Genomic DNA, 8,307 nt, shown 5'->3' with positions numbered 1-8,307 from the left:
ACGGAGTCTCGCTCTGTGGCCCGGGCTGGAGTGCAGTGGCCGGATCTCAGCTCACTGCAAGCTCCGCCTCCCGGGTTTACGCCATTCTCCTGCCTCAGGCTCCCGAGTAGCTGGGAGTACAGTCGCCCGCCACCTCGCCCATCTAGTTTTTTTTTTGTATTTTTTAGTAGAGACGGGGTTTCACGGTGTTAGCCAGGATGGTCTCGATCTCCTGACCTTGTGATCCACCCGTCTCGGCCTCCCAAAGTGCTGGGATTACAGGCTTGAGCCACCGCGCCCGGCCAGGGATATTTTTAAGTGCTTGAAGAAAAGAGGCATCGATGCATTCTATATGCAGGGAAAATATCTTTCAGAAAGGAAGGTGCAATAAAGATTCTCAGATGGCAGAAAACGAACACAGTTTGTCACTAACATACCTGCTGTATGAGGAACGCTCAAGAAAGTTCCTCGGGTTGAAGGAAAATGATACCAGAGGGAAGCCTGGATCTTGAGGAGGGAAGGGAGAGCAACAGAAATGGTAAATATAAAATACTATCGTTTTCCTCTTAGGAGTTCTTAAATATGTAAGACTGTAGACAAAAAAATATTGTGTAGTGGGCTTCCAACACGCATAGAGGTAATACACATGAAAGGCAACAGAAAGGTCACGAGGGGATTCAAGGGACCCAGACGACGGCAAGGTCCCCACGTTTCTGTGAGGGGCACAGTATGAACTCTGAGCAGACAGTGAAGGTAAGAGGTGCGCAGACTGGAACCTCCAGGGCAATGCCTAAGACACAACACAAAGACACAGATCCGAGAAGCCGACAGATAAATGAAATGCTCAGAACGTGCCCAACAATTCAGAAGAAAAAGAACAAACAACAAAAAACAGAGGGGACAAACAGGAAAGCAATAATAAAAGTGCATCTAAATCTAACCATATACATCATTTTATTAAATGTTCATGTGTACAAATTCTAATTAAAAGGCAGAGGCTGACAAAGTAGATTAAAAAGAGCCAGCTGGGCACAGCGGTTCCTGGCTGTAATCCCAGAACTGTGGGAGGCCAAGGCGGGAAGAACTCTTGAAGCCATGAGTTCGAGACCAGCCTGGGCAAAATAGCAAGACCTCTGTCTCTACTGAAGGAATTAGCTGGGCATGGTGGCGCACCCCTGTAGACCTAGCTCCTTGGGAGGCTGAGGCGGGAGGATCACTTGAGCCCAAGAATTCAAAGCTGCTGTGAGCTGTGAATACGCTACCGCACTCCAGCCTGAGCAATAATAAGAGAACGAGACCCTTTTTTTTTTTTTTTTTTTGAGACAAGGTCTCACTCTGTCACCCAAGCTGGAGTGCAGTGACGTAATCACAGCTCATTACAGCCTTGACTTCCTGTACTAAAGAGATCCTCCTGCCTCAGCCTCCCGAGTAGCTGGGGCTACAGGTAAGTGCCACTGTGCCTAACTTCTAAAATTTTTTTGCAGAGACGGGGTCTCCCAGTTACCCAGCCTGGTCTCAAGCGATCCTCCTGTCTTGGCCTCCAAAGTGCTGAGATTACAAGCATGAGATTACAAGCACCACACCTGGCCTGAGACCCTATGTCTAAAAATAGAAAAACAGTACAGATACAAAATCTGAACAATACTATCAAAATACTTACCTAGTTGACATTTATATAACAGTACATCCAACAACTGTGAAATACACACTATTTTCAGGTGCAGGTGGAATATTCACCAAAACTGACCATAAGATGTGTCATAAAGAAGTCTCAATACATTTAAAAGAAATCGTATACAGTCAGCCCTCCGTATTTGTGGAGTCAACAAACCTCAGGTCAAAAATATCCGGAAAACAAACAAAACAGTAACAATACAATTTTTTTACATTTAAAAAATAAAGTATAACAGCTATTTACATAGCATTTACATTGTATTGTACTATAAATAATCTAGAGATTATTTAAAGTATACAGAAAGGCCGGGTGCAGTGGCTCATACCTGTAATCCCAGCAGTTTGGGAGGCCCAAGGCGGGAGGATAACTTGGATAACTTGAGGCCAGGAATTCGAGAACAGCCTGGGCAAAATAGTGAGACCTTGTGTCCACCAAAAAAAAAAAAAAAAAAAAAAGAAAATTAGCTCATTAGCTGGACATGGTGGTGCATGCCTATAATACCAGCTACTTAGGAGGCTAAGGTGGGAGGGTCACTTAAGCCCAAGAGTTGGAGGCTGCAGTGAACTGTGATTACACCACTGCAGTCCAGCATGGGTGACAGAGCTCCTGTGGCTTTGGAGGGGGTGGGAAGTATATGAATGCCAACCACAGGGAATATTCTCAGAATTAAATTGGAAGTCAATAGCTAGAAAATATCTAGGAAACCTGCAAATTAAACAAGCTTCTTCTAAATAATCCACAGGTCAGAGAAGAAATCAAAAGAGAAACTGGAAAATGTTTTGAACTGAATGATAATGAAAATGCAAAATACCAGAATTTTCTTTTTTTTTTTTGAGACAGAGTCTCGCTCTGTCACCCAGGCTTGAGTGCAGTGCCGCAATCTCAGCTCACTGCAAGCTCCGCCTCCCAGGTTCACGCCATTCTCCTGCCTCAGCCTCTCGAGTAGCTGGGCCTGCAGGCGCCGCCACCATGAAATACCAGAATTTAAGAGATGCAGCTAAAGCAGTGTTTAGAAGGAAACTTACAGTTCTGATGGTTACCTTGGTAAAGCAGAAAGATCTACAATCAGTACCCTAAGGCTCCAAATCAAGAAACCAGAAAGAACAAAGTAAGCATGGAGCAGAAGGAGGAGAATCACACAAAGCAGAAAAAAACAAAGAGACAACAATGAGACGTAACGGAAAAAACAGGCTCACTGAAAAGACAAGCTAACACACCTCTAGCCAGCCTGATCCAGAAAACGAGAGAGCACAAATCTCCACTGTCAGGAATGTTCAACGGGTTATCAGCACACACCTTACAGACAGCAGAAGGGCAAGAGAATGCTAGAAACAACTTTACGCCAGCAAATTCAGGAACAAATTCAACTTACATGAAATGGACACATTTCTTGAACAAGGCAACTTATTAAAGAAACACAAGAATAAACAATCTAAAACAGCCCTGTATCTACTCAAGAAGTTAAATTTGTTATAAAAGAACACTCCTCAAAGGAAAACTCTAGCTCGGCTTGTTTTCCTGGTAAATTCCATGTAACATTCCAGGAAGAAACAATGCCAACCTTACACAAGCTTTTTTGGAAAATAGAGGAAGTCAGATCACTATCCAACTCATCCTATGAGGCTAGTACCAAAAACTGACACTATGAAAAAATAAAATTATAGACCACACCCCTCATGAACATAGATGCAAATAACTCTTAACAAAATATCACCCAATTGAATCCAGCAGTTCAGAAAGGATCACACATCAAGACCTAGTAGTGGTCATCTCAACACAAGGCCACATCAAGCAGTCAAAACTCAGCCCAGGCACTTCTCTGTATCAACAGGTGGTACCACCGTCTCAACACCCACTCATGAGGAGGAAAACAAAACATCTCAGCAAACTGGGAACAGACGGGAACATCTTCGCCCTGATAAGGGCACTACATGGGGCCTATAGCTAATCACACTTAATGAAGAAAGACTGAACGGTTACCTCCCACGATGGAGAAAAAGGGCCTCCACATGCACCATTCCTATGCAACAATGTCCTTTCACATACTGAAATAAAGGGGAAAAAAAAGAAAGGAAAAAAAGAAGAAATAAAACTGTCCCTGTTTACAGAAGAGAGGACAGAGTTCCATAGAGAATCCCAGGGAAGGCCGGGTGCCGTGGCTCACCACGCCTGTAATCCCAGCACTTTGGGAGGCCGAGGTGGGCAGATCATTTGAGATCAGGAGTTCGAGACCAGCCTGGCCAACATGGTGAAACCCCATCTCTACCAAAAATATAAAAATTAGCCGGGTGTGATGGCGGGCGCCTGTAGTCCCGGCTACTCGGTAGGCTGAGACATGAGAATCGCTTGAACCTGGGAGGCAGAGGTTGCACTGAGCCGAGATCACGTCACTGCACTCCAGCCTGGGTAACAGAGCGAGACTCCATCTCAAAAAAAAAAAAAAAGCCCCAGGAAGTCTACAAGAAGGCAATAAGGTAACTGAGCAAGATGGCAGGTTATCAGGCTAATATAAAAAAATCAATTGTATTCTTAAATACCAGCTGTAAACAACTGTAAATTAAAATTAAGAAAAAACCCCATTTATGGCAGTGCCAAATACAAAAAGTACCTGAAAATAATTTAACAATAAACCTTCAAGACCTCTACCTCATTACTTGCAAAATACTGTTCTAAGTATTTTTCAGGGATTAACTCATTCAGTCCTTGTAAAACTGTGAAGTCTTTCATCATCTTCATTTTAAAGTTGCGGAAACTGAGGCAGACAGGTGAAAAGACTTAACCCAGAGCTATCAGATGGGAAGGGTCAGGGGTGGGCCATAAAAACAGGCCGGGGAAAAACGACTCGGGCTCATCAACACAAGCACAGTCACAGCTCAGCCTGCTGGAACGTTACACCATCCAGCCCGGATATTCTGGAAACCAGACTTCCTGACGCTGGTGACACGGAACCTGAAGATCAACCGCAGAGAAGGCTGCAAAGCCAACCAGAGACCTGAACTCAGAATCTTGCCTAATTTGCTTCCTCCTGTTTGCCCTTTCAAATTTCTCTTTGGAGGTCCGCTGAGTGCTGTGGCTCTCCCTTGCTGGATGAACAAATCCCACTGTTTCACGCCGCTGTTTGGTGTCTTTATCTTCCTTCCAACAAGGCTGTCCTTGACCTGTCCAGTACAGTCCCCACTGGCCAAATGTGGCCATTTGGCTAAAATTAACTAAAATGTAAAAACTCAGTCCCTCAGGCAACATCTAAGTGCTCATGGTCACATCGCGAGTGGGTACCATATGGGACAGCACAGATTAGAACACTGCCCTCATCACAGAAAGTTTTTTTGAGACAGGAGTCTCACTCTGTCACCCAGGTTGGAGTGCAATGGCATGATCTCACCTCACTGCAACCTTCGCCTCCTGGGTTCAAACAATTTTCGTGCCTCAGCCTCCCAAGAAGCTGGGATTACAGGCACCCATCACCACGCCCAGCTAATTTGTGTGTGTGTGTGTGTATATATATATGTGTTTGTGTGTGTGTATATATATATATATATATATTTTTTTTTTTTTTTGGAGACGGAGTCTCGCTCTGTCACCCAGGCTGGAGTGCAGTGGTGTGATCTCAGATCCCTGCAACCTCCCCCTCCCGGGTTCAAGGGATTCTCCTGCATCAACCTCCGGAGTAGGTGGGATTACAGCCACGTGCCACCACGCCTGGCAAATTTTTGTATTTTTAGTAGAGACAGGGTTTCACCATGTTGGCCAGGCTGGTCTTGAACTCCTGATCTCATGATCCTCCAACCTCGGCCTCCCAAAGTGCTGGGATTACAGGCGTGAGCCACCGCGCCTGGCAATTTTTTTTTTTTTTTTTTTCGAGGCAGAGTTTCGCTCTTGTAGCCCAGGTTGGAGAGCAATGGTGGGATCTCGGTTCACTGTAACCTCCGTCTCGTGGGTTCAAGTGATCCACCCGTCTCAGCCTCCCGAGTATCCACCCCCACGCACCCACCACCACACCCAGCTCATTTTGTATTTTTAACAGAGGCAGGGTTTCACCATGTTGGCCAGGCTGGTCTCGAACTCCCGACCTCAGGTGATCCACCTGCCTCGGCCTCCCAAAGTGCTGGGATTACAGGCGTGAGCCACCGCGCCCGACCAATATATCCACTTTTAAATGTATTCCTAACAATAATACCCTGTGAGGGGTAATACTGCATGCCAAGCTATCTTCCACTTGCTTTTCCAGACCAGCTTTCCGCCCTGCCCTGTGCTGTGTGTCAGGAGCCTGAGCCTGCCCCTTAGGAAAACCTACTGGGACCTGGCTCTCTACCAGAGACCGGAGGCAGGAGCAGGAGGCTGGGACACGGACCTCCTTGCCCACTCAGATTGAGGCTTACACCTCCAGTCCAAGAAGCCCTCCCCAGTGACTCTTCCCTCTCCTGGTACTGCTGTCTTCTCTGATCTTTTGGAGTCCAGGAGTAGAAACTCCACTGACACAGTTCCAGGATAAAGGACCAACCGTCATTTAACCTATACTCTCTTTGCAAACGGTCCCTTTATAAACCCTCCTCAAATCCTCCTGTGAGCATGAAATGATTTTTTTTTTTTTTAATGTATTTGAGAAAGAGTCTCACGCTGTTGCCTAGGCTGGAGCATAGTGGTGCAGTCTCGGCTCACTGCAACCTCCACCTCCCAGGTTCAAGCGATTCTCCTGCCTCGGTTTCCCAAGTTGTTGGGATTACAGGTGCCTGCCACCACGCCCGGCTACTTTTTTGTATTTTTAGTAGATATGGGGTTTCACCATGTTGGCCAGGCTGATCTTGAACTCCTGACCTCATGATCTGCTCGACTTGGCCTCCCAAAGTTCTGGGATTACAGGTGTGAGCCACCGCACTCAGCAGAAACCTGATTCTTGACTTTACATTTTTTATGCCCATCTAAAGCAGTGGAGGCTGAGACTCAGAGAGGTTAAATCACTTGCCCAAAGTCACACAGTATCCTCTGGCCTCCCTGGCATGTTGCTGACACCTGCATTTTACCACAGGAATCTTCCCACTGAGGTTCGCGTACACATAGACTTCCCAAGGGACTAAGGCCAGGATAATTTCAAAGGAATCCATTTTCTCAAGTTTTGCTACGTTCTCTCTGCTAAAACAGAACTGCCTGAGGACGAGCTTGCGTTTAAAACAATATGAGTTATCCTTTCCTATTTTTTTTAAATGGGTCCACCCCTTTACAAAAGAAAGGTATTTCTCCAGCGACATTGCCCAAGAACTCCTCTGATTCCCATCTACAGGTCTGCGCGAACACCATTCCTCGGTATCTACAGCTATGAGAACGTAAACGGGAACAGACGGATAACTGGCTCTCACAGGGCAAAAGCCACACACGGACAGTGAACTATCTGGCAATGCGTCTCCTTGAGGAGCGTTCACAATACAAAACTTTATTTTTATCAACCAAATGTGCATATATTTATGTTGTTTTGTGCAACTGTACACTACCAATCATCACTTTAAAATTCCAGAAGAAAATGTTTAATACTTAGAGCCCTAAGTATTAGGCAAATACTTAGGCAAATTCCTAAACAACTTGACTCGGAACTCACACGCGGCACCCATTCCTGTGACAGAGAACCACGCGGGTGGCTGACAAGACTTCCGACCCCCAAACGCGGCTCTGCGGAGAGAGTGGGGCAAGACTGGGGAGCAAGGCGCCGCTCCCCACCGCGGTTCGCAGCCCGGCAGCCCTCCAGGCCTCTCAGCTCCTAGGCCGGGGCCTCTCCCGCTCCCAGCGTCCCCGGTACCCGGCGGCCAAACCCGAGGCCCCTCCTCGCACGCGGGCCGCGACCACCCGCGGGGACCAAGCGCCCCACTCCCGCACTCACCGGCTCGGGAGAGCACGTCACTTCCGGGGCGTCGCAAGCACCGACCACTTCCGGGGCCTCTCGGCTTGGGCAGCCCCAAGGCTCGCCTAGTGCGCAGGTGCAGAAAACACGCCGGCGGAACCGAGAAGGGACCTTGTCCCTAGGAGCGGGAGCAGGAGGAACAGCGGGAAGGCTGCGGAGCGCTCAGCTGCACCCGCGCTTTTCGCCGGCGCCCTCGCTGCCCGAACACAAGGACAGCCGCCCCGCCCGTTCCACCCGGTGCCCAGGGACCCCCAGCTCCTCCAACCCCTCCGGCGTTTGCGGAGCCTCCCAGGTCTGATGAGGACACCGCCCTTGCCCGAGGAGGCTACTGGGCAACGCAGAGCAGGCAGTGGGGACCGCAGGGCAGCCCCGGGACGCCGTCCACACCGCCCTATCCCTGGCTCCGCCGCACGGGGACTGCCCAGGAGCCGAGGTGACAATCTACCGGGTCTTGGTAGTAAGTATTTGCAAAACAAATCACACCAAAATCCCATTAACTTCATGAAAACCCACTTTATAGGATGATTTTTGAAGAACCAGTTTATTAAGAGATTACACCAAAAGCATGAACAATTTATACGTCAATATCCGGCTGAAAAAAAAAATTAACCGATAAGGATGTTTTTTAAATGTACTGTACTCACAAATAACAAGACAAATTTGACCTGTTCAATAAATAGAAATGAAGTGGCTAAAAATTTTTAAATGGAAAACAGTCTTCTTCTTTGTACAGTTTTGAAGGGATGCCCCTATTCAAGCCTAT

At 47.3% G+C, this 8,307-nt stretch overlaps 1 protein-coding gene across 3 annotated transcripts in view; it reads right to left on the bottom strand.

The window, feature by feature from the left end:
• MTG2 (mitochondrial ribosome associated GTPase 2) overlaps positions 1-7,548 on the bottom strand; it is a 19,959-nt gene extending 12,411 nt beyond the window's left edge. The window contains exons 1-2 of one of the 3 annotated variants that reach the window (XM_017881178.1): positions 1,980-2,006; positions 417-486 (exon numbers count right to left, since the gene is read on the bottom strand). The gene's annotated coding sequence lies outside the window, so the exon portion shown is untranslated. Of the gene's footprint in view, positions 1-416; positions 487-1,979; positions 2,007-7,523 lie in introns of those variants that run through there. The other 2 variants (XM_017881176.1, XM_017881177.1) reach the window with 2 other exon arrangements.
• Positions 7,549-8,307: the final 759 nt, after the last annotated feature.

This window comes from Rhinopithecus bieti, unplaced genomic scaffold (genome assembly GCF_001698545.2).
Source record: "Rhinopithecus bieti isolate Rb0 unplaced genomic scaffold, ASM169854v2 scaffold_12573, whole genome shotgun sequence".
NCBI lineage: Eukaryota > Metazoa > Chordata > Mammalia > Primates > Cercopithecidae > Rhinopithecus > Rhinopithecus bieti.
Note: the sequence above shows the minus strand (reverse complement) of the source record. Positions and strands in the feature narration are given on the sequence as shown.